This window comes from Onychomys torridus, chromosome 9 (assembly GCF_903995425.1).
Source record: "Onychomys torridus chromosome 9, mOncTor1.1, whole genome shotgun sequence".
Taxonomy (NCBI): Eukaryota; Metazoa; Chordata; class Mammalia; order Rodentia; family Cricetidae; genus Onychomys; species Onychomys torridus.
The window spans coordinates 42,953,563-42,979,979 of record NC_050451.1 but is presented as its reverse complement, the minus strand read 5'-3'; the positions used below and the strand labels follow the sequence as shown (position 1 = coordinate 42,979,979).

The following is a 26,417-nucleotide window of genomic DNA, read 5'->3' as shown; positions in this document are numbered from 1 at the left end:
CCTCCTGTAGAGCCGGCCTCAAATCCAATCACAAAGTGGTTGGTTAACCACATCACAGTCACATCTTCTGTTGTGCCAAAGGGGACATCTTGCCTGGTAGGCAGGCATTGTAGACCACATGGTTCACAGCTGGATAGGATCTTAGCACCTTCTGGCACTATGAAAGATACTCAGCAGGGAGGAAACTTCCAGCTTAATTGTAGCCTGATTTCCTCTCACTGTGCAGCCCTGGCTAGCCTATATAGTTTGTGCCCCCCACCATGCGTGTGTGTGTGTGTGTGTGTGTGTGTGTGTGTGTGTGTGTAGGTTTGGAGGTAAGAGATCAACCTTAGGTTTCATTCTTCAGGAGCTATTCGCCTTATTTATTCCTATTTTATGTGGAGGACTGTTCTATTTGCATGTGTGTATGTGTACCATGTGCATGCCTGGTGCCCAAGGAGGCCAGAAGAGAGTGTCAGATCCCCTGGAACTGGAGTTACAGATCATTGTGAGCCATGTGGATGGTGGGAATGGAATCTGGGTTCTCTGAAAGGGCAGCCAGTGCTCTTAACCAATGAGCCATCTTTCCCGTCCTTGTTTTATGAGAGACAGAATCCCTCACTGGGAGCTAGGGACTTATCAATTAGGTTAGGCTGGCTGGCCTGGGAGCTCCAGGGGTTATTCTGTCTCTGCCTTCCCAGAGCAGGGATTACAAGTGCACACACCACAACTTAGTTTTTTTTCTTTAAAGATGTATTTATCTTTATGTGTATGACTGTTTGCTTGCATGTATATATGTGCACTACGTGTGTTGTGCCCAATGAAGTCAGAAGCAGAGTCAGAGCCCCTGGAATTGGAGTTATAGGCAATTATGAACCACCATGTGGGTGCTAGGAACTGAACCTGGGTCCTCTTTGAGAGCACTCAAATTGCTGAGCCATCTCTCCTACACTGTGGGCATTTTTTTTTAAAGTGTAGGTGCTAGAGATCAGATTTTACTAATTGAACTATTTTCCACCCTGTGCTCTACTGTTGAGCTATATCATCTCCTCATCACTGACTCTGAGGGTTTTTATTATGAAATAATGTTGATTTTTGCATTGACTGAAATGTTAATACACTTTTTATCCTCCACTTTATTAACGTGATTGATGTATCACATGTACTGATTGTATAGCTTTTAAAAATATTTTACATTTATTTATTTTCTATGTATGCATGTGTTTATGTGTGCTGGTGAGCTTGTGTCCTGTGTGTCATGGGGATGGAATTCAGGTCATCAGGCTTAGCAGCAAATGCCTTTACCTCTTCTTTTTTTGCTATTGGGAATCGGACTCAGGGCATTGTGCATGCTGAGTAAATGTTCTACCACTAAGCTATGGCCCCAGCCTGACTGTATACTGTATATGTTAAAACATTTTTGCATCCCTGTATATTTCTCTTTGATATTGTCTATAATCTTTAAATGTTTAATTTATTTTGAGATAAGGTCTCACTATGTAGTCCTTGCTGGGCTGGTACTTGGAATGTAGACCAGGCAGGCCTTGAACTCACAGAGGTCAACCTGCCTCTTTCTCCTAAGTGCTGGGATTGAAGGCATTTGCTACCATGTCTGGCTTTTTTTATTTTTAAAAATTAAAAAAAAAGTTTTTTGAAATATCAAATGCTGTGCAGTCAGGAACTGGCCTTGAACCTGTGGTGCTTTCGCTCCTGCCCCAGCCTCTTGAGTGCTGGGGTTCCAGGCATGGAGCATCCTGTGCATGGGCTAGGTGAATGCTTTGGTGCTAGAATGTTTGTTTGCTCAGCATTTGTGAGGCGCTGGATTTGGTCCCTGGTACTGCAGTCTCCTTTAGCAACAAAACCAGCTGGCAATGGGCTGGGGAGCAGCTCAGTGGTGGGACACTTGCTTAGCACGTTTGAGGTCTTGGGTTCAGTCTCCAGCTCTGCAGGACTCAGCAGCAAAGCTGTCTGCTAGAAGGCCTAATTCTGTCTCTCTCTCTATAAATAACTTACATTAAAAAGTGATTTAGGCCAGCCAGTGGTGGTGCACGCCTTTAATCTCAGCACTCGGGAGGCAGAGCCAGGCGGATCTCTGTGAGTTCGAGGCCAGCCTGGTCTATAGATCGAGATCCAGGACAGGCACCAAAAAACTGCACAGAGAAACCCTGTCTGGAAAAAACAAACCAAACCAACCAACAAACAAGTGATTTAATGTGTGTGTAGGTCAGAGGACAACTTATGCGAGTCTGTTCTGTCTTTCCACCATGTGGGTCACAGGGATCAAACCCGGGTCAGCAGGCTTGGTGACAAGCACCATTATGCTGGGGAAATTTTTTCTTGAGGGAATTTTTTCTGTGATTCAATCTTATTATTTATTAGCGGTCTGCTTAGTTTTGTGTGTCCTCACAATTCCATTTGAAGATTATATGTGTTCAGAAATTTATTCAGAGGCTGGGCGGTGGTGGCGCACTCCTTTAATCCCAGCACTCAGGGGCGGGGGGCAGAGCCAGGCGGATCCCTGTGAGTTCCAGGCCAGCCTGGGCTACCAAGTGAGTTCCAGGAAAGGTGCAAAGCTACATGGAGAAACCCTGTCTCGAAAAAAAACCAAAAAAGAAAAAAAAAAAAAAGAAATTTTTTCAGTCCTTCTAGGTTTTCCAGTTTTTGGCCTATATTCCTGGCGATCCCTAATGATTTCACTTGTAGTGAGTGTCTCCTTTTCATCTCTGATTTCACTTATTTGAGATTCTCTTTTTTTTTTTCTTGTTTAGCTAGAGCTCTTGCTTAGATACCACAGGCTAACACATAAAAAGCCCAGTGCTAGGAATGGGTTATACCTTTTGGAGTTATTGGCCAGGGAGTACAGTAGACTTCCAAACATTCCAGGCTACTGCCAGTGCTATTGGTTACCTTCAGAATGTGATGGTAAAGACACCATTGCTGAAGACATGCAAGGTCAAGCTGGTACTGACCTGGAAGTTTCGTCTCTATTGGCTAGTGTTCATAGTGCTGGAAGGTGTTATACATACTACTGGAGGAGAAAAATAATGGTCAATCTTACCCAGCTATGAACCTTGAGAACTATAATAACAGCCTTTTTGGCAAGATATTCCCATGAGAACAATGATGGCCTGAATGTTAGAGGAATAACCAGCTGCTTTCTGATTGGATTTAAGCCTGATCTACAGGGCTAGAGAGATGGCTTATCAGTTCAGAGTACTTGCTGATCTTCCAGTGGACCCAGGCTTGATTCCCAGGACCCATATGGGAGCTCAACAAACAACATTGTGCAACTCTAGTTCCAGGGGATCTGAGGCCTTCTCCTGACCTACATGGGTGGCAGGCACACATGTTGTACACAGACATACATGAAAACACTCATATACATTTAAACACACACACACACACACACACACACACACACACACCCCTACCTATCCTGTGAGATGAAACCCATTCCTGGCACTATTATTAGGGCCGTGACCTATGAGTAGATAGGTCAATGGCCCTGGAGAGACCCTACTACTATTCTGCTAAATGGATATAGCACTTAACTGACTCCTAATGACTTACTGTAGATTAACAAATCATATCAGCTGCTTTTCTATTGTGTTGACAAAACACTGTGACCAAGTCAACATATAAATGAAAACATTTAATTGGCCTTATAGTTTTAGAGGGATAGAGCCCATGATGGCAGAGCAAAGGCATGGTGGCAGGCACCCATGAGCTCTCACATCTTGATCTGAAAGCGAGAGAGAGAGAGAGAGAGAGAGAGAGAGAGAGAGAGAGAGAGCACGAGAGCGAGCTAACTTGAAATGGCATGAGTCTTTGAAACCCCAAAGCCTGCTCCCAGTGACACACCTCCTCCAATAAGGCCACGCCTCCACATCCTTCCTAAACTGTTCAAACAAACTGGAGACAAGCATTCGAACACATGAGCCCATGAGGGCTTTCTCACTCAAACCACTGCATGCATCTTTCAGCCCTCATCAGGGAGGTTGCTTCTTGCAGGAGACAGCCATTAACACAGAGGCCCACAACTGGTCAAAGTCAGAGAACAAGAGACTGAGGAGTTAGTTCTCTGAGGAGCTAGCTACTAGATGGGATGTCTCATCAGACCCACTTCCTTAAGGCTCAGGGACTTTTGTGGAAGGAGTGGGAAGATTATAAAAGCCAGAGATGGTGGATATTTACAATTATTTCCTCCTCCATCCTCTTTCTTTCCAAAGATTTTTTTTTGTTAGGCCAGGTGTGGTAGTCCACACCTTTAATCTCAACATTCCGAGGCAGAGGTAGACAGATCTCTGTGAGTTCAAGGCTAGCCAAGTTATATAGTGAGACCTTATCTCTTTTTTTTTTTTTGAGCTGAGGACCGAACCCAGGGCCTTGCACTTGCTAGGATAGTGCTCTACCACTGAGCTAAATCCCCAGCCCAGATTGATCTCTTTATCATTCTGACTTTGACTTTTTTTTTCACCTTTTATAGTTTTTATTCTTATAGTTTTGTTATTCTTATAGGGTTTTTATTTATTTATTTTAATTTTTATTTATTTATTTATTTATTTTTTGAGACAGTTTCTCTGTGTTGTTTTGGTGCCTATCCTGGAGCTCGCTCTGTAGACCAGGCTGGCCTCGAACTCACAGAGATCCACCTGGCTCTGCCTCCTGAGTGCTGGGATTGAAGGTGCGTGCTACCACTGCTGGCGTCTTGTAGTATTCTATAGTTCTTGAATTCTTGGGTTCATGTGGTCCTCTTGCTTCAGCTGGGAATACAAGTGTACTTCACTCTACCCATCTTCTTTGTAGGGTTTTTGTTTGTGTTTTGAGATAGGGTCTTAGTAAGTAGTCCTGTCTAGCCTGGAACTCTCTGTGTAGACCAGGCTGGCCTCAAATTTACAGAAATCCATCTGCCTTCACCTCCTGAATGCTGGGATTAACAGTGTGCGTCACTATGCTGAGATAGTTTATAGTTTTTTTAATCCAAGCATATTCTTTTGATAAAAAGCCAGCTACTTTGGTCCCCATTTCATGATCCATTTTTTCCTTTCTTCATCTTAGTCTGCGTGAGTTTTATTGGTGAAGCAAATTTCTTGGAGGCAGTTTGCATGACTATTTCTATGGGCTAGAGGTGTAGACTTACCCATTTCGATCCATCTTGACTTTTTCTTCTCTTAAAATCTGTATGACTAGAGCCACATTGGAAGTACCCAGAGACAGCGACTCTGCAGTCCAGTGATTCTCAACCGGTGGGTCTTGACCCCACACTCACATATCAGAAATCCTGCATATCAGATATTTACATTACGATTCATAACAGCAGCAAAATTACAGTTATGAAGTGACAACGAAATAATTTTGTGGATGGGGTCACCATGTATGTATTAAAGGGTCTCGGCATTAGGAAGGCTGAGAACCACTGTGCTAGTCCCTTCTTCCCAGCTCCTGTTCTAGCCTGGCTGATCATAGGACCTTGGAGATTGCTCTGATCCCCCGGCTGTGAAGTGTAGACAGTCTGTCAGTTTATGGAGCAGCAGCAGTGTGTGCAGGATTTTTACACCAGTGCCGCTGTTCCCAGGGCTGACTCCACTCCCCTTATTTCCTACTCTCTTGCTTTCTTTGTTGCTATCTTTGCTCATCTCCTTCCATTCCCTGCTTTACAGTTATGTAAAGAGCTGGCTGTTTCTTGTGACTTACACACCCATGTTTGTGGCTGACACTGATCTCTGTGTGGGGGATGTTTGTCATGCAAGGCAATAGTTAGGAAGGCCAGAAGGCACTCTTGGGGAAGGAAGCCTTTCCCATGAGGGCTCAGATGTGACCTGTAATTTCTCTTGTGTCACTTTTGTGAGATCTGGTAGGTCCGTAACGTAGCTTCTGTAGGGAAGGATCATTTTCCTAAGTGATATTTTTAAGGCGACTGCATCACTGTAAGCACCAGGCCTCTATTATTTTAACCACTTTTGCTGACATCTCTTTAAAACCAGTGGTGCATTTGCTTGCCTTTGTAATTTGACATTTCTTCTGATGACGCAGGGTTATTATTACACAGTTCCTTTTTTCCCCTCCCCTCCCTTCCTCTCAAGACAGGGCCTTGCTAAATAATGCAGGCTGGCTCTAAACGCATCTGAAATTTTTTCTGTAACTGTGAGGTCTCCTCGGGCCTCTTGGGTAGGGAGGAACATTTGCTTTCTCAGCAGTTCGACTTTGGTTCTTTGGGTCTCATTCTTTCCTGATGTCTCTTTGTGCCACCTGTGACAGCTGCCTGTCATCCCTGGATTCTGGCATTATGCCCTCCTACATCTGTCACTCCCACCTAATTTGCTGTTTCTAATTTGGGAATAGAAATGTGCTCAAACTTTCGAGCACCCACATACATACACATGCACAAGAAAACATGCAAAGTAGCCACAGTTCCGAAGAATCTTTGGACTTCCCCCAGTGAGTAAAAGGCACGAGGTGTGCATGTGGGTTCAGGGCATACTTTTAAGACAACCCTGGTAGAGTGAAGAGTGTGCTCCATGTGTGTTTGAGGCTGAGCTCAACAGTTGGGTGCTTCTAGATGTCACTACTTTACTTCCAGTATAATGCGAGAATGAACTGAGAGTCAGGGAACCTAGCTGCTGTGACTTAACTACTCCAGAGGCAGGATGCTTACTTGAACCCATGAGTTCTGGATAACATAGTTCAGAGATTTGGTGAAAAGCAGCTGGGCATGTGGCACTTGTCTCCAATTCCAGTGTTTGGAAGGTAAAAATGGATGTATCATGAGTTCAAGGCCAGCCTAACCTACGAAAAGCAAGACCCTGTCTCAAAACAAAAACAAAAACGGGGTTGGGGATTTAGCTCAGTGGTAGAGCACTTGCCTAGCAAGCGCAAGGCCCTGGGTTCGATCCTCAGCTCCAGGAAAAAACAAACAAACAAACAAAAAAACAAACAAAAAACATGGTGGTGGGGTACATGCCTTCAATCCCAGCACTCTGGAGGTATAGGCAGGTGAACTCTGTGAGTTCAAGGCCAGCCTGGTCTATATAGTGACTTCTAAGCCAACCAAGGGGACATAGTGAGTGATATTCTGTCTCAAACAGAACCCATATGTAAGAAAGATTCAGTGAAAACCATACATTGGACAAGTGTAAGGTTTTGACTATAATTATGCTTGATGTTACTATCTCGTTGGGTGTTTATAGGCCTTTACTTTTCCTGCAGTTCGAGAGTGGTCACATACATGAGATACTACATAGGTATCTGGACTTTGTTCAGCGATAGACAGAGATTGGGAAGATGGTTCAGAAGGGCAGCCAAGATGGTAAGAATTTAGTGACATGATTGATGGTTTCAGTTCTTCAAATCACTGTTTCATAAGCTCGTAGTGTAAGTCAGATGCTGAGGCCTGGAAGGACATTCTGAATTAGAAGGACATTCTCAAGCTAACTCTTCATGTTTCACAGGAGAAAGGCTTTAATATACAGCACTCATCTCTTCTTCAGAAAGCATGATGTAGGCATACTATGTGCCAGATATTTTATTTGGTGCTGGTAAAGGATAATTAATGCATATCCCTTTCTATTCAAGAACTCAGGAGGGAGACAGACATGCTGTCCTAGAGTGTGCCATGTAGTGGAAGTGTGGGGACAGGCATGCGAGAAGCCAATAACACAACCCTAGCTTTGCCTTTTGCTTTGAAATGGTTTCATTCGTGGCGAGCAGTGAAAAGGAGTGGTTTTAGGGACAGAGGTGAGGGGTTGGAAAAAGAATTACTGGGACTTCTGTGATGAGAAGTGTGTGGGAGCTCGCAGAAGTGAACAGGTCAGCATGGTAGGGCCACTGTTTGAAGTGAGGGAGATGGACCGAATGATGAGGTAGAGACTTCTGAGCTTGTGCTGGGCCCCTGAAGTCCTTCTGTCCATAGCACCAGGAGGGAGAGGCCCAGATTCACACCGCAGCTACAGCAGCTGAGGAGTTCTTTGTAGAATTCCACTCAGGTGAATCCAGGATTCTCAGCCTCATGGTGGATAGTAGTTCCAGTATGGGTCAGTATGAAGCAAAGTTGGAGTTATATATAATGTATTGAGAGAGAGAGGGAGAAGGAGAGAGAGAGAGAGAGAAACTCACTCTATAGCAGAGAGAAGGAGGGAGGAAGAGAGAGAGAGGGAGAGGGAGAGGAAGAGAGAGACTGACTCACTATATATAGTACTGGCTGGGCTGGAACTTGCCAGGTAGGCCAGCCTGGTCTCTAACTCACAGAGATCCACATGCCTCTGCATCCTGAGTGTTGAGATTAAAGATGTGGCACCATGCTTGGCATACAGAATTAAAAAAAAAATGTAGACAGGCTCAAACAAATTCATAGATGTACACTTGCCTCAGCCTCCTGAGTTCTGGGATTAAAGTCATGCACCCCCACATTTGGCTCTTCACTATATAATATGTTTTTAAAAACTTATTTTATTTTTAATTATGTGCATGTGGATATACTCATGTGGATAGATGCATGTCTCTGCAGGTACCCGGAGAGGCCAGAGGCATTGGATCCTTGTGGGCCTGGAGTTATAGGCGGTTGTGAGTCACCCGAAGTGGATACTGAGAATAACACTTAGGTCTCTGCAAGTCCAGCATACACTCTAGCCGCTGAGTCCTTTCCCTAGCCTGAAAGTTGGAATTTCCTTTCTTTTTAAAGATTTAATTTATTTTTTTTTGTGTCTATGTATATATGTGTGTGTGTGTGTAAATCTATGCACACAGATGTGTGTATAGGTACCCATAGAAGCCAGAAGAGGGTGTCAGATACCTTGAAGCTGGAGGTACAGGTATTTGTGAGCCAACTGATGTAGGTGCTGGGATCTGAACTCTGGTCCTTATAACTGAGCAGCAAGTGCTCTCAGCCACTGAGCTGTCTCTCCAGTCTAAATTTATTTATTTTTTATTTTATGTGTATGAGTGTTTTGTCTGCATGTGTGTAAAGGACACCACTTGCTTGCCTGGTACCCACAGAGTCAGGAAGAGGGCATCAGATGACTTGAAAGTGGTTGAAGGTGGTTGTGGACCACCATGTTGGTGGTGAGAATTGGAACCTGGGTCTTCTGGAAGAGCAGCCAGTGCTCTTAATGACTGAGCCATCTCTCCAGCTCCCCAAAGTTGGAGTTTCTAAACAAAAGGTTTTAACATAAGTTTGAGCATGACCATTGCGGGGAGAGAGAGATGCTCAGGAAAAGGAGTTATTTACACAAATGTGTGGGGTGGACCTCTCCAGAAAAGTTTACTCTTGGGCTTTTAACAATATCCATTTATATAATTTGCATGGTTTCTGAAGTTATGTGGTTCAAAGAGTTGCTAGGAACTTCCCCCCTCCCTCTGTAAATGAGATCATAGGGTGGTTCATAATTTACAAAGGAGTTAAGAAATGTGTTTTGCCGGGCGATGGTGGTGCACACCTTTAATCCCAGTACTCGGGAGGTAGAGGCAGGTGGATCTCTGTGAGTTCGAGGCCAGCCAGCAGGTTCCAAGCGAGTTCCAGGAAAGACGCAAAGCTACACAGAGAAACCCTGTCTCCAAAAACAAAAACAAAAACAAAAACAAAAACAAAAAAAAAAAAAAAGAAAAAAGAAAGAAAATAAAAGAAAAAAGGAAATGTGTTTTGGGGGCCAGAGAGATGGCTCAGTGATTAAGAGCACTCTGGCTGTTCTTCTAAAGGTCCTGAGTTAAAGTCCCAGTAACCACATGGTGACTCAGAACCGTCTCTAGTGGGATCTAATGCCCTCTTCTGGCATAAAGTTGTATATGGAGATAGAGCACTTATATACATAAATAAATAAATCTTTAAACAAAAAAAGAAGTGTTTTGATTATAAACAAAGTCAATCATCTTATTAGTAAGAGCCTCAAAAAAAAAAAAAATGACAGGTTTGCATCTGGGAAAAGAATGAGGTTAAATTAAAAGATCATGTAAGCATGGTCCATTTTTATTTTAACATTATTTTAATTATTTCTGTATGGAAGGAATATTGTTTCTTTGGGTAATCTTTGTGGCAGATTTTTCTCAGTTGTGGTGAGGGATGTTAACTAGATTCTGGAGTGAGAGGCTGCTTCTGTCTCATTCCCCTTCATTTCTCTCAACCTTTTACCCTGTCTTATTTCTGTCAGCAAAGCCTTCTGTGGGTCACTGTGACCTCAAGTTGGGTCATTTTCCGGGGTGCTGAGTCATGTTTACTTTAAAAAGAAATAGATGTGCCAGGTATTAGTGTACAGTGGTGAGCATGTGTATGCCAGTTAGGGTTCTGTTGCTGTGAAGAGACACCATGACTACAGCTACTCTTATGGGCTGGCTTGTGGTTTTATAGGTTTAGTTCATTTTCGTCATGGCAGGAAGCATGGCAGCGTGAAGGCAGACATGGTGCTGGAGAAGGAGCTAAGAGCTCTACATCTGGATCTTCAGGCAGCAGGCAGAGAACTGGCTTGAGCTTCTGACCTCAAAGCCCACCCCTTAATGACACACTTCCCCCAACAAAGCCACACCCACTTCAGCAAGGCCACACCTCCTAATAGTGCCACTCCCTATGACCAAGTATTCAAACACATAAGTCTGTGGGGGCCATACAAACGACCCACAATGCGTCTCTAATTGCGAGTGACCAAATGTTCACTATGGAGGACATTCCCTTCCTTTAGCAGGGTGAAAAACCACAGTCACTGGGAAACTAAGTCGTCATCCGGAAGCCGCTTGCGGAACAGCATCAGGACCATGAATGAGAATTTGAGCTGAGGAAATGTACTGAATGTCGTGGGCTTTATAAAACACGGAGCTGAAGTAGCTGGCAGCGTGGCAGGGGATCCAGGCAACATAAGTCAAACCGTGTATGTGACAGGCTCTAGGACGGGCGGAGACTCAGAGGATGATGTCTGCATCTGTGTTGAAAGATGGAGGGATCAAAGAAGGGATGAAGCGCTCACATTCCTACCGTGGCCTAAAGGCTCTGCGTTGCCTGGCTTCCCTGTTTTCTTTGCCCTCTGCTTCATCCACACTTGCCTCTCGCTTCTCCAGAATGCTGCCTGGTGTGTTTCTGCTTTGGGTTTGGTTCATTCCTTCTGCCAGGAAGGCTCTTTCCCCAGGGGTTCACAGACCAAGTCCATGCACTTCGTGGTACAAATATCACCTTACCAGAGACCTGTCAAAATGGTCTTTCTTATGGGATGGACTAGCTCAGTGGTAGAACATGTGTCTAGTGTGTATAATGCCCCAGGTTTGATCTTCAACACCAGAAACCAACCAACCAACCACAACAAGAGTAACTTCTTCTCAACTACTCTTCCTGTTTGTTTCTCACTCTTTCTTTAATTTTTTTTTTTTTTTTTTTTTTTTTTTTTGAGACAGGGTTTCTCTGTGTAGCTTTGGTGCCTGTCCTGGATCTCACTCAGTAGACCAGGCTGGCCTCGAACTCACAGAGATCCGCTTGACTCTGCCTCCTGAGTGCTAGGATTAAAGGTGTGCGCCGCCATCACCTGGCTCTTATGTTTTCATTGTTGTGTGTGTGTGTGTGTGTGTGTGTGTGTGTGTGTGTGTGTGTCGTGTGCAAGTACACTCAGAGGGTACACCAGAGGCGTCAGACTTCTTGGGACTTGTATGCACACACCATAACACACGTGTGGAGGTTAGAGGACAACGTGAAGGAATAAGTTCTCTCTCCTTCCATCATGTGACTTCTGGGGATCAAACTCAGGCCATTAGGCTTGGAGACAGACGCTGTCACCCGCGGAGCCATCTCACTGGACCCCTCTTTTCTTTCTCTGTTTCCTTTTGGTTGTGGAGTTTTGCAGTGCTGGGATCCATGCCAGGCAAGCACTCTCCCACTGAGCCACACCCCAGAGCCTGGCTTAATTTTTCTCCGTGGCCCTCGTTAGCACCAGGCATCAAAGATTGATTTGTTTACTGTCTGCCTTTTTCTCTTCAGTGCAAACATCATGGGAATAAGAACTTTCTGTTGGCTATTGTTGGCGCTGCAGCACCTACATCAGTACCTTTCTCCTTCTAGGGACTCATTAAATCTTTTGAAGAAGGCGAGTGTGGCATTCTAGACACTGGGAAAGGCAGATGTCAGACACACAGGTGAGAAAAAGCATAGGTGTGGGTGTTTAGAGGAGACCGAGGGACATAAGGGGCGAACAAAGCACGGGGCTAGAGCTTGAGTTGTGCCTTGGTGAGGATTCAGTTTTCCTAAAGCATGGGGTGGGCAAGGATTTTAAACGGGGGAGCAATATAGCTGGATTGGAACAAGGGCGAAGCCAGTGGCAGACGTACCATTAAGAAGCTCTTTCAGGGGGCTGGAGAGATGGCTCAGTGCTTACAAGCTCTTGTAGAGGACCTGGGTTCGATTCCTAGCACCCACATGGTGGCTCACAACTGCCTAACTCTATTGCCAGGATGTCTGAAGTCCTTTTTTTGACCTCCACAGGCACCAGGCATACATGTGGTTCACGCATATACAAGCAGGAAAAACACACGTATACATTTTTTAAAAAAAGGAGAAGAAGCTTTTACAGTTGTCAGTAGGGAAGCGAAGGACAAACTTGGATGAGGGAGATGGTGCTCGGGTGGACAGGACATGATGACTCTGAGAGCAGTGTAGAAGTTATCATTAGTGCAACCAGTGAGGGTTTGCAATGTCTTTTATTAATTCTTCTATTTTTTTTTTTTAAAATTTTGATTTTTCGAGACAGGGTTTCTCTGTGTAGCTTTGCGCCTTTTTCCTGGAACTCACTTGGTAGCCCAGGCTGGCCTCGAACTCACAGAGATCCACCTGCCTCTGCCTCCCCAGTGCTGGGATTAAAGGTGTGCACCACCACCGCCCGGCAATGCTTCTACAATTTCATACGTGTAAATAACTTAACTTCTGCTTGTGTGTTTTTATTTTGGAGACAGGGTCTCACTGTGTAGCCTTGACTGACCTGGGACTCTCTTAAGGTCTACTTGTCTCTGCTTTTGGAGTACTGGTGTACCATAACCAGCTTGTTATTTTATTTTTTTGGGGGGGAGGGTGAGCACTAACTAGTGTGTACCTGGAGTGTGCCCAAGGAGGCCAGAAGAGGGCATCCTATCCTCTGGGAACTGGTGTTACAGATGGTTGTGAGCTGGCATGAGGGTACTAGGAACTGAACCAGGGTCCTCTGCAAGAGCAACACACGCTCCTAACCACGGAGCCATCTCTCCAACCTTTGTTAGTGTTTTGAAATGGAATATCTTTTATTAGTTCCTTGACAGTTTCACTCAGAAGTCAGAAGAGGGTGTCAGACCCCCTAGAGCTAGAACTACACACAGTTGTAAGTTGCCCAGTGGACCTGAACCCTGGTCCTTTGGAGAGAGCAGCAAGCGCTCATAACTGCTGAGCCATCTCTCCAGCCCCTCTAGCAGCAATTGGCTAGTCAGTTGGCTGCTAAGGTGTTGGGGACGTTATCATGTAGTAATAGAAACCATGGCCACAGAGGAGGTGACCTTGGGTGGTACAAAGGGAGGGCAAAGAACGGAATCTAAGGCAACCATTGTTCGAGAGAGGTCAGCTCTGCAGAGTGATGATGAAGGAAACCCATGAAGGGGGCAGACAAAGAGGGTGACTGGGAGAGAGCGGTTTGAGAAACAGCCGGGGAGCAGCAGTGTCTGATGCTGTCAGAGGTCAAGCTAGGTAAGGATGCGTGACAGGGTGACTTCCCACGTGAGCTTCCTCCTAAGGCAATTTCGGGGCAGTGAGGTGGGAATTGGATTTCAGAGCTATTCACTGAGAAAAATCTTAGTGTTACCATGAGCTTGTTTCTGTTCTACATCTGGGGAGGACAAAGATCCATTAACCAGCCGCTCTTTATTTAGCTCATGGTGGATATGTAAACCATTCTAAGCCACTGTGGTAGTGTGGAAAGAGGGAGCACAGAGGACGGGCAGCATGCCAGGGCTGCTGTGTTCACGGTGGTTAAGGGCAAAGAGGCAGGCCGGACTGGGCTTAATCTGAAGTCAGCTCTGTGTTGGTTTCAGGTTTTCACTTCTGTAGGATAAGGCCCTTGGCTCCTAGAGGCGTGATCTGTATTTCAACTGCATTTGCATCTTTTTCCTATTCAAACAGCAATAATTTCAAAACAGCCGACCGAATTTCTGCTCTTTATTGGCCCTTGGCAGGCGCAGTCCCCCACAGGAGCTGTTGAGGCACAGGCAGAGGTGGCTGGAGTTTGTATGAGTGGGTGACTTTCCTCATGGCCGGTTTCCTCTTCAGGGTAGTGACATGCTGCCATCTCTGGGAGGAACACTGCCCCTTGCGGCAGCAATGATTTCTACACAGCGATCCTGGCAGCCATCTGCAGCCCCTGCAGCCCCAGACAGGATGCTTGCTCTCAGGGACTTTCCTGGTGCTCAGTTCTTGGAATTGTCTGTGTTCTGTTTTCCTGTGAAGGCCAGGCTTGGGTCTTAGTCTCAGATCCTGCAATGTCTTGAAGTACAGTGGGTACTCAGTATGGATGCTTGTTGAGTCAATGAATTCTGAGTTCTGAGTCCAGTCCGGGCTGCTAAAAATGGCTGCTTTCCCAACCAGCACCATCTGAGGGTGGCTGTTCTGGTTTCTCAGAGCTGTGTGGAGTGCTCTGGTTCTCCGCAGGTGCAATCTGCATTATCACGTAGGAGAATTCTTCCTCCAAGCCTACGTGTTTGTACAAGAGGAAGGCTGTGGTGTGGTGAAAGGGCCACGGACCTAAGGCTGATTGCTGACTGAAAGATGTGATTTTTCTCAGCACTAAGATACCAAATACAACTGGGTCTCAAGGTGGCTCCGTGCCAGGTAAAGAGCTTGCCTTGGATCCTGGTGACTGGAGGTTGATGGAGACCCGTGTGGTGGATGGAGAGAACCAACTCCTGCGGGTTGCCCTTGACCTAAATATGTGTGTTATGGTGCATGCATCCCTAGTGAGTAAATGTAATTAAAACAATTAAAAAAATAAAACCTATTGTCAGGCTAAATTGGAGAACGTGTGTACATATACATGTGGCCTGGAACACACTTGGTGATAATGCATGCTGTCTACTTTTATTAGTGTCTAAAAATGTTATTTTCTGCATTCTGTCTTTGGATGACCTAAAGGCAGTTTTTTTTTTTTAAAGATTTATTTATTTATTATGTACACAGAAGAGGGTGCCAGATCTCATTACAGATGGTTGTGAGCCACCATGTGGGTGCTGGGAATTGAACTCAGGACCTCTGGAAGAGCAGTTGGTGCTCTTAACCTCTGAGCCAGTTTTAATTTTGTATTATTCCAGAGAGCAGAAAAGAAAGCAGAGGGGCCTGGAGAGATGGCTCAGTGGTTAAGAGCACTGACTGCTCTTCCAGAGGACCCAGGCAGGTTTAGTTCCCGGCACCCACACGGTGGCTCCTGACTGTAACTCCAGTTCTAGGGGGTTTGATGCCCTCCTCTCGTTGCTTAGTGTACTAGGCTCACACATGGTGCACATGCAGGTGAAGCACCCATACATGTAAAATAATAAAATAATTAAAAAAAGAAAGGAAGCTGGGCGTGGTGGCACATGCCTTTAATCCCAGCACTCTGGAGGCAGAGGCAGGTGGATCTCTGTAGGTTTGATGTCAACCTGGTCTACAGAGCAAGTTCCAGGACAGCCAGGACTACACAAAGAAACCCCATCTTGAAAAACAAAAACAAACAAAAAGAGGGAAAAGAAAGCTGAAGCTTTTTTTCTGTCCGTTTGCAGATGAGGTAGAGGTAGAGTTTTCTCTTGGCAGAGTTGGGGCTGAGCATCCAGGAGTCCGTGCCTGTCCAACTGGCCCTTTCTCAAAGCTTGGATGCACTGTTAGCGTGGTTAGACACTGTGCTGTTCATGCCTAGTCTTGCTCTCTGTGAACTAGTTAGTTTGGTATATATTTTTTTCCTTTTGTTAACAGGACATATCTCTAGTCAGCCTACTGCCCAGACATTCAGCAGCATTTACTGAGGGCTGTGGACAGGGCACCTACCGTTCTTTGGGGAGCAGGCAAAAGTGTCTTTGTGTGCCTTACACTTGGCCCTACAGAACTGTATGTACTAATAGGATCTTTGGTAGATGCTGGCTTGCTGACTCTACAGAAGCTAGAACTGAAGATTCAGCCCCTCTGAGACGGGTCATTTCATGCTGTGGACTCTCAAGGGTCTGCTTGAGGCCTGAGGGCTGCTGTGGATACTGCTGAGGGCAGGCAGTTCCCCGTGAGCTGGCTAGCGCAGACAGTGGACTGTGAAGGACTTCGGATCACTGTGTGTGTCTGTCTGCGATCTTTGACCATGTAGTTTTTCCTGACTGGAGAGACTGATCTCATGTGCGGTGACTAATGAGGTAGAACAGCAGGGCCTCCGACCGACCGCCTCTTGCCCCTTGAATTCCTGCTTGGAAGCTAGTTTCCTATTTTGGAAAGATTTTCCCAAGAGCCATCTTAAGTTAGAGGTGAGGTCATGTCCCACAGTCACCTTAACAGTTAGGGCGGCATCAGAGTCTTGGTCTCTTCCTCATATAGGATCAATGTGAATTTGGGAGCCAATTTCCCACCAGAAATGAAGGGCAAGAGCCGTGTACGGGTTTGACCTGTACAGCTCTTAGGGATTCATTCTTGGTCTCTTTTCTCTGTTACCTTTGTCTCCACTTCACAAGTACAAGGGAATGGTCTAGAGGAGGCTAGGGGAAGAGCTTGGGACAGTGGGTCTGAATCCTGGTTGTATAGTGAAATTCTCCAGAGAATTAAATAAAGTTGTTTCTTTTGTGTGCATGGGTGTTTTACCTGCATGCATGTCTGTGCACTGTGTTCATGCCTGGTGCCTAAGGAGACCAGAAGAAGGTGTTGTTGGATCCACTGAACCGAAGCTACAGATGGTTTTGAGCCACCATATGGGTGCTGGGAGTCAAACCCAGTTTCTCTGGAAAAGCATCCAGTGCTCATAACTGCTGAGCCATCTTTGTAGCCTCCTTTTTTCAAATCAATCAATCAATCAATCAATCAATTAATTAATTGAGTTGGTGTCTTCCTGTATAAGCCTGGAACTTGTTCTGTAAACCAGGATAGCCTCAAACTTACTAAAGGCATGGGCCGCCACTGTCAGCTCATCCAGAGAATTTAAAACCCCAAACTCCAAAACATTCATCACCTACTCCCTGCCTGAAAGTATCTGAGCTGCCCAAAGAATATGGGGGGCAGTGGGAAAACAAGACTCGAGGAAGCCAAACCAATTACTGCCAAGAAAGGGGGATCTCCTGTTGAAGGGGAGAAAAGACTAGGTCTCAATGTTGCCATGGATACCTGGAGCCTTAACAACTTGTTGATGGGGGGGGGCGCGGTGGCGGCGGCCCGGCCCCACAGATTCTGACTTCATTGCTTGGGTGGCACCTGAGCTTGTCCAGCGATGGCAATGAGCTGCAGGGATGTAGGAACTCAAGTTAAGTGAAAGGTCAGGCATGTTCTGCCCAAAGTTGGTCTGTGTGTGATTATCTCGCTAGGTAATTACCTCAGTTAAATGCAAAGCAGTCAGCCACCAGACTACTCTGGGAAACCCTGTGCTGACACCCCCGAATCAGAACTCCCCAGGAGTTCTCGCTGTGGCAGGTGATTCTCAGGCCTACTCAGGCCTCAGGTCTGGCTTCTGAGGACTTGAACTGAACTGAGAGCTCAGCAAACATTAAGGATCTGACTGCTTTAAAAAAAAATTTGCATTTTATTTATCTATTGTGTGTATGTGTGTGCGTGCATATGTACCAGGGTGCGTCTGTGAAGGTCGGGGGACAACTTGTGGGATCTGGTTCTTCCTTTCCACCATGTTGGTCCTGGGGATCAAATTTGGGTTCTCGGGCTTGGCTGCAGGCACCTTTCCTCACTGGGTTGCCTTGCTGGCCCGCTAGCTGCTTTGAAGAGGGATGTGCACATTATGTGCCTGCTTCCTCGGAGATGCCAGAGTCGCAGGGATTAAAGCGCTGACTGAGTTTTAGGGAAGGTGTAGGGAGGGGTCCGATTCAGTGACCCATGGTCGTTTTGTGGCTGTATCTTCTTCACCTGCGTCAGCGAACCGCTTCTGTGACCCGGAATAGCACCTGGGAGGTAATCACATGAGACAGCCAGGAAGAAAACCAGGATCTTAAGCCAGGCAAGGTGGTATAAGCTGTAATCCTGGTACGGGGGAGGTGGAGGCAAGAGCATGGGGAAGAGAGTGAATTTGGCGTCAGCCTGGATCCGAAGTAGAAACCAACAAAACAAAACAAAACAGAAACGGGCATCTAATAGAGGGAAGGAGAAAGCAGAAACAGCGATGAGGCTTTCCAGACAGTTTAAATTAGGCCTTCTGGGAAAACAATGCAGAGTGTTCCGGAGGCCTGAGCGTACTAGACACAGGGCTTGGACTCTTTCCCGAATCTGCTCTCTAGCTCCCCGTATGTACAGCTGGCCTAGTGGAGAGATGTGTAGTTTTTGCACAGTGTGACAGAGAACTTGCTCATGATGGCTAAGCCTGTGGACTGCTGTCCTTCTGTGGATTGCTATGGGGTAAATGATACTGCCTAGTAGAAGATGCCAAAAAATATATACTGGTTGCACTGACATTCAAGATAGCAAACTGAACTTCTGCAGCGTGTTCTTCCTCTGTCAGTTGAAGGGCATATTTGTGAAAGAATAAAGAGCGCAGAAGAGGAGGTTGGAGAGATGGCTCAGTGGTTCAGAGTACATGCTGCTCTTGGAGAGGCCCAGCGTTTGGTTCCCAGCACTCCCATCACACGGCTCACAACAGCCTGTAACTCTAGCTTCAGGGGCTCCGATGCCCTCTGCTGAAGAAAGAATGCAGAACACACTTGACTGTGAACACTCACACCAGAAAGAGTTGGTGCAGGGAATAGGGCAGCTTTCATGTGCTTGGTAGAGAGATGTTTGCACTGGACTTTCCCTAAGAAGCCAAGACGAGATAGGAGAGACATGTTTAAGAAAGCTGAAATTTGGAGGCAAGGAGGAAGAGAGTGAAGCTAAGGGGAAACGTGAGCATGCTCTGTGTGCCTGCATGCCCTGCCCACGGTGAATGTTTTTCTGTATGACTCCCGCCTGCTCCTTTGGAAACACGGTCTCGTTGAACCTGGACCTGGTGAGCAGCAAGCCCCAGGAACCCTCCTCCTCGCTGTGCCCCCACGAAGCATGGTTGTGGCACACCGTGCCTGAGTGTGGTGGGTGCTGGAGACGCAAACTCAGGTCCTCCAGCTGGCAAGCACCGCTGCTCATCATCTCCCAGCCCCACAGAATGGGTATTTCGATGATATCTGGCGCCACACCAAAAGATAAGTGTGGAGGAGTTGCTCAGGGTAGTGTTTATAGATCAGAAAGAAGCTGATGACTTATATCTACAAATACCATAAGCAAGACCGAGAAGCATCTTTGACTTTTTACTCCAAGAAGACACTGGTAATTATTATGATATTCGGTTATAGTCGGACAGTGAAAGATGGTAATTTGATGGATTTGCTGGAACTGGGGTGTATGGTACAAAAGGGAGAGATTTGTGTGAGGCGCTACCATAATAAGGTGTACCTACCCCCTCTGCCAAGGTCACATTTGTATTTGGTTGCAGCAAGAGGAAAATGTTAGTATACCAAGATCCTGAGGCCTGCCCAAAGGTTCCTCTTTCTTTCCTTTCTGACTAATGAACAGTTCTGCTGAGCACTATCAGTTCTTTGCCTGCGTGCAGGGAGGCTTCTTTGTGTGCTTCTGTTATTTAAGAGATGTGGCCCATATCTTAGAAGGGACACAAAGATGCCAGCCTCATGGTTGTATTTCCCTACCTTAGAAGGAAGGGTTACTAACACTGCTGGACTCTCACATTCCTATTTACACTTTTCTGAAGTGCTTTCTCTTTCTCTCTAAATTTGAGACAGGATTTTCTCTCTATGTAGCCTTGGCTGGCCTGGAACTCACTATGTAGACCAGACTGGCCTCAAAATCAGAGGTTCATCAGTCTCTGCCTCCCCCGTGGAGGGAGCAAAGACCTGCACCACCAGGGGCAATCAGGTCTGCTTTTGTAATTGTACCTGAACATCAGGGCTGGGGAGGTGGCTCCGCACGTAGGTAAGAGCGCTTGCTGCTTTGGTAGAAGACCTGGGTTTGATTCTCAGCACCCACCGTGAGTAGCTTACATCTGCCTGTAGCTCAGGCCTCTGGCCTTCTCAGGCACCTTCACTGTTGTGTTGTACATGCAGACAAGCAGGCACTCATATATACGTACATACATACACATATATGTACACATATACATACATACATATATATATATATATATATATATATATATATATATATGGAAGGAAACATTTTTAAGAAAATAAATACCTGTGCTGAAGGACAAGTTGTGCTGAGAAAACCAGGCTAGGGCAGACGCAGGGCCAGAGAGAGGTTCTGTACTTGTGGTATGTGGTGCATGTTATCAGATTAGAAACACTTTGCTTTCCTAATAAAGATCATAAAATATGTACAGAATAGAAAAGGAAACCAGTTCCTTGAGCATCCTTTGCTGGTATGGATTTCATCCTATTAGATATTGAACCTCTGTGAGTTAAAAAGCTCGTATTACTGAAAACTGCAAACATGTAGAGTGAGTGACGGGAGGCGTGTAAGGGATTCCAGCACAGCGTGAACTGTCACTGTTGACATCCCCGTGAGATTGCTGAAGCTTATCTAAGACATCATTAACATTTAACTTATAAAAACTTCAGCATTAATCTCTGCAGGATAAGGACTTCCAATGTGTGGGACTTTAGACTATTCGAAGTGAACCTGGGCATTGATCAGAGCAGGCTAAAGGCATTGTTCCTTTTTGATTTAAAAGTTATTTCATGTATATATACCTGAGTGTGTGTATGTGTCACGTGCAGGCAGGAACCGGCAGAGGTTAGAAAGTGTGTGTGGTCCCCTAGAACTGGAATGATGGGTAGCTGTGAGGCGCTGTGTGGGTGCTGGGAATCAGACATGGGTGCTCTTTACTACATCACCCCTCATTGTTCCTTTTCAGAACAACCTGAGCTGGGAGTTTCCATTTTGTTCTAGTGCTGATTCTAGGCCTCAGTGGTAGAGCCAGCCTCCTCCCTGGGGACCTGGAATCTGCTGGGATGACCTGTCCTGGAGGACTTCTTCAGGTCACAGGCTGATATCTCTGCAGCAGCTGCTTTTCTCCCCTGAAGTTAAAGCAAGAATGGAGTAGCAGCTGGGTCAAGGTTAAAGGTCATTCTAGGCAATCCTCCCATGGACTTGGCTCTGCATTGGGTGGGGACTGAATTACCCCAGAGGTAGAAGGGTGTAGGCTCTGTGTCTGGAGGTTCACTTGCAGCTGCATCTGTTATTCTAACCCTACTTTTCCTTTCTGGTCTCAGACTCTGAAGCAAGAGGTTGGGCTTTGTTTCAAGAGCCTTGCATTTGGCTGAGCTTTGGGGACTCTGGTCAGCTTGTATCTGTTAGGGGTGGGGACAAAGAGCCTACTCAGCACTGAGCCTTGCCTTATCCATTTCCTGTTCCCAGGACCAGGAGCTCTGGAGGAAGCTGGGGGCCGTGGAAGGGGCCAGCCAGCTCTCTTCATGTCCTCCTTCTCTCAGTGCTCTGTTCTGTTTGTACAGCGTTCAAACTGAGCCTCCCTCCCCATGATGCTCAGTCCAGAGAGTAGAGCAGGGCATGATGGTGGGTCTGGGGCTGAAAAGTAGGTACAGTAGCAGGGACCACGAGAGGTCACAGGAGGATTGAAGTGACTAGATGGAGAAGCAGTAGGGATCAAAATAGAAACAACCACAGGGTGGTGGTGGCGCACGCCTGTAATCCCAGCACTCGGGAGGCAGAGGCAGGTGGATGGATCTCTGTGAATTCGAAGCCAGCCTGTTTTACAAAGTGAGTTCCAGGACAGGCTCCAAAGCTACAGAGAGAAACCCTGTCTCAAAAAAAGAAAGAAAGAAAGAAAAGAAAGGAAAGAAAAAAAAAAGAAACAACCTCTACATCAGTGATTCTCAACCCATGGGTCATGATCCCTGGGCGTGTCGAATGGCCCTTTCACAGGGGCTGCATATTAGATGTCCTGCATATCAGATGTTTACATTACAATCATAACAGTAGGAGATGACAGTTATGAAGTAGCAACAAAATAATTTTATGGTTGGGGGTCACCACAATATGAGAAACTATAGTAAAGGGTCACAGCGTTAGGAAGGTTGAGAACTGTTGCTCCACATTCTCATGGCAGGGGCTTGCTGTAAGGAAGGGGAGTGAGTCGGCTAGCTCTACTTCTCTGTGCTCATGTCCACGGACAGACTCGAGACGAGAGCTCCGTGGCATAGAGCTGCAGACGCTGTGAACCAGAACTCCTCCCTTATGTCTACTCCAGTTCCATGTTGTGACCTCTGGTTACTCCTGCCTAACCAGGAACTTGTTATGTTACCAGAGTAGCAAGGGAAAGACCCTGGGCCCTGGCAGCCTTACAGAGCTAGGCTGGGCCACCCCGGTGTATAGTAGGCCCCAAAGAGACAAAGTCAGAGTCGAAGCGGAGGCAGGGGATTGACTTGATATGGCCACACTGGGAAGAGAAGCCAGTGAAGAGTTCCGGTTTAAACAGAGGGTGAGAGGTGTACGTAGCTAAGTGGTCTCAGTAAAGGAGTGGTTTTGCCCACTCACGCCTCTCATTGTCTTAGCTCCAGCCTCTCTTGTAGAGTGGTCTGAGAAATTGTCGGAACTGTGTGGCATCTCTTTGAGTGACAACGTTTTCCTGCGGTTGGCACCAGGCTTCAGCTTTTTTCTTCCCCCGGTGTGAGACTCCTAGGGAGATTCCAACTTCTTGGACCATTGCTTCAATAGTCTGCTAGCCACACGTAGGGAGGGATGGAAGTTTGACTTTTTAGAATGTCTTCATTTCTGCTGGGTGGGTCCAGTCCAGGACCCTGCTCTCCTGATCGGGCATATGGCAGCATCAGCGAATCTGTGCTTAAGTGTTTCTAAAGGAAACCTGGTTTGTGTTGTCTTTATAAGTCAGAGCAGAGTCTAAAGGTGAGGGTTAGAGATTACAGGATGGGGAGATGGGGCTCGAGGCTGTCCAATGGCTGAGACTGGAAGTCCAGTGGAGAGAGGGATGGATGCCTGCTGAGGAAGGTCAGCATGGACAGGCTTGTGGAGGGCGCGAGAAAGGCACTTTGGTTTCTGGGATTACTGGAGAGTCAGTACACTTGTGTCTTTAATTATTAACTTAGCACTGGGGTGACCTGGAGTGATGGGTACATGTTTGCTTAGCCTGTGATAAGGTTTGGTTGTTTATTGTCATGTCTATTAGGCACAAAGACATATATTTGAATAGAGCTGGGAAGCCCCTCAGTGAAATTAGAAAACAATGTAGGCAATGAATAGAAAGGAGTCAGAGGGGGGCCAGGGAGATGGCTCTAGGCCAAGTGCCTGCTGCCCAAGCAAGGAGACCTGAATTCAGATCCTCAGCACCTGCTGGGAATGCCAGGTTGCTGAGTGATTGGGGGAACATTTATGTGTTCCAGGTGCAGTGAGTTTATCGCAAAAAAGTAGGGTGGAGAGTTGACAAGATGGCTCCTGCCTCCAAGCCCAAATTTGATCCCCAGGTCCCACGTGGTAGAAGGAGAGGACTGTCTCCTTCAAGTTGTCTGACCTCCATGTGTGTGCTGTGACATGCACATTGACATGGGAATAGCTTGTAATGAAAGGTAAGGCGGGAAAGTGATTGAGGAAAACACCTGACATTGGCTTCCACAAGTGCCTGTACAAGGACACATGCATGTGCTTGTACTCATGGACACACAGACACACACACACAGACAGACAGACAGATACACACACAGACAGACAGACACACACACACACAGACACACAGACACACACACAGACACAAAGACACACACACACAGACATACACACACAGACACAGACATACACACAGACAGACACACAGACACAGACATACACACACAGAGACACACAGACACACACACAGAGACACACACAGACACAGACATACACACAGACACACACACACACAGACATAGACACACACAGACACAGACATACACACAGACAGACACAGACACACATAGACACAGACACACACACAAACACATACACAGACACACACACAGACACACAGACAGGTACACACAAACACACAGACACACACAGACACACAGACAGAGACACACACACAGACATATACAGACACACAGAGACACACACACAGACATATACAGACATGCACAGAGACACAGACACACAGACACACACACACACACACAGACACAGACACACACACACACAGACATATACAGACATGCACAGAGACACAGAGACACAGACACAGATACACACAGACACAGACACACACAGACACACAGAAACACACAGACACACACACACACAGACACAGACACACACACACACACACCACACACACTCAACCACATACACACACACACTCACACAGACACACACACACAGACACACACACAGACACACACACACTCACACACACTCACACACATATACACACACACACTCACACAGACACACAGACCACACACACACAGACACACACACATAAACACAGACACACACAGACACACACACACACACACACACACAGACACACACACACACACACACACACACACACACACACACACACACATGTTTGAAGGAAGATGGCTAATTTTCCGTTTCTTAGCTTGGTGGCCTCTGGCCTATAACGAGAAGGAAGCCAGGACCTAACAAGCACAGGAGGTCTGTGGACCCTGAGGGCGTTGTCAGGGACACAGAGGGCTTAAGTTAATTTCTTTTCTTCCTGAGGAGGGTCTCTGTAGCCCAGGCTGGCCTGAGATTCACTGGGATCCAGGCTGGCCTCAAGTTAAAATTTGTAGGTATATAAACTGACAGTGTGAGTGTTCCATGGTATGGTGAAGGGGAAGGTTTAAATGTAGAAATGAGAGAGAGAGAGAGAGAGAGAGAGAGAGAGAGAGAGAGAGAGAGAGAGAGAGGTGGGAGGAGCATAGTGAAAATAGCAGGGTTATAAGAAGTATGAATAACTGGAGGGGAGGGAAGCCTGTGAGCTGGAGGGAATTTACAGTAGGAGAAAGTGAGAAGAGGTGCTAGCACAGACTTTGAAAGTGTGACAGGTCCTTGTGATACTGAGGAGCCTGGAGGTCAGCCGTGCTTTGGACTCTTAGTAGGCACCACAGGCGGCCATTTGTCCCTTCTGCCAGTGACAAGGGAAATGACTCCTTTTGGTAGAGGGGCACCAGCTTCCCAAGTTTCTGAGGCATGCTGGCTTTTATCTGGCCTCCAGAAATCCTCCTGTAGTCTGGGTTGGGCTCATTTCTGGATGTTTGGGGAATTGCAGTCTCCTTTGGATCTAACATCAGGCAACCCTGCTGTCTCAGTCTAGTCCTCGAAAGGCTACTTTCTCCCTCCGAGTCCAGAGCCCCTGGGCTGCTAGCCAGCCTCACAGCATGTGTGGGCTTCCCTTCTTGATTTTCTTCCAAAGTAGTGGATTGTAACTTTTGGGCTAGTGAATTTTTCTGAGGTTATTACTTTTTCGGAGAAAAGATTTAAACCTAGGGCTTCGTGCCTTTGAACAGACTATCTACCACTGAGCTGTGCTCCCTCATGGTACTCTGAGATTCTGATGAAAGATATGGACTCTTTTTAGGGAAATATGTATGTTCATAGGCCATAACACTTTGCAAGAGACTGTCACGCCCTGTTCCAAACACTTCTCTGAGGTTGGGCTGTGAACTTTCCCTGAATGCATCCAAGTAGAGGGGCTAGCTCTAGCCCAGGGCAGAAGGACTTGAGGAATGTTTATGGCTCCCACTGTTCAGGCAGGAAAAGTGCCCTGCCCTCTTTCTGCAGGAACTTGTTTTATTTAGCAGCAAGAATTTTACCAGGCACAAAACAAACATCGGGGTCAGTGGGCAGGGGCAGGAAGCTTGGTCTTCATCCTAATCCTTGGACACACACACACACTCACCTGCTGGCCTAGACACTGAGTAAGTTACAGCAGGACTAGTCAAGGTTAATACCAACAGCACAGAGCCGGGATGTTGAGTTCTAGACCTGTGTGTGTGTGCGTGCATGCGTGCCTGTGTGCTTGTGTGCGTGCGCGCGCGCCCATAGGAAGCAAAGACTGATTTTAAAGAACCAAGGACCAGAATACACTACTAATCTATACAACTCCCAGGTGCCTCCCACCTGACCAGGAATTTTGCCACCTTGCTCTGTGACTCCAGTTTAAGGTCCTGGGGTTTGGGAGAGTGTCGGTGGGAACACAGGTGGTCAGCACATGTCTTTGCAGTGATGGCATTGAGGTTCATGGGGGAGGGGCGTCAAACAGGCAGCGCCCAGACGCGTGGCTGGTAGCTCAATGGGTTCTTCTCCA

General features: G+C 46.5%; 1 protein-coding gene across 3 annotated transcripts in view; it reads left to right on the top strand.

Moving 5' to 3' along the window:
* Window positions 1–26,417, top strand: part of Slc7a7 (solute carrier family 7 member 7) — a 45,653-nt gene that overhangs the window by 10,473 nt on the left and 8,763 nt on the right. The gene's annotated exons all lie outside the window — the stretch shown is intronic.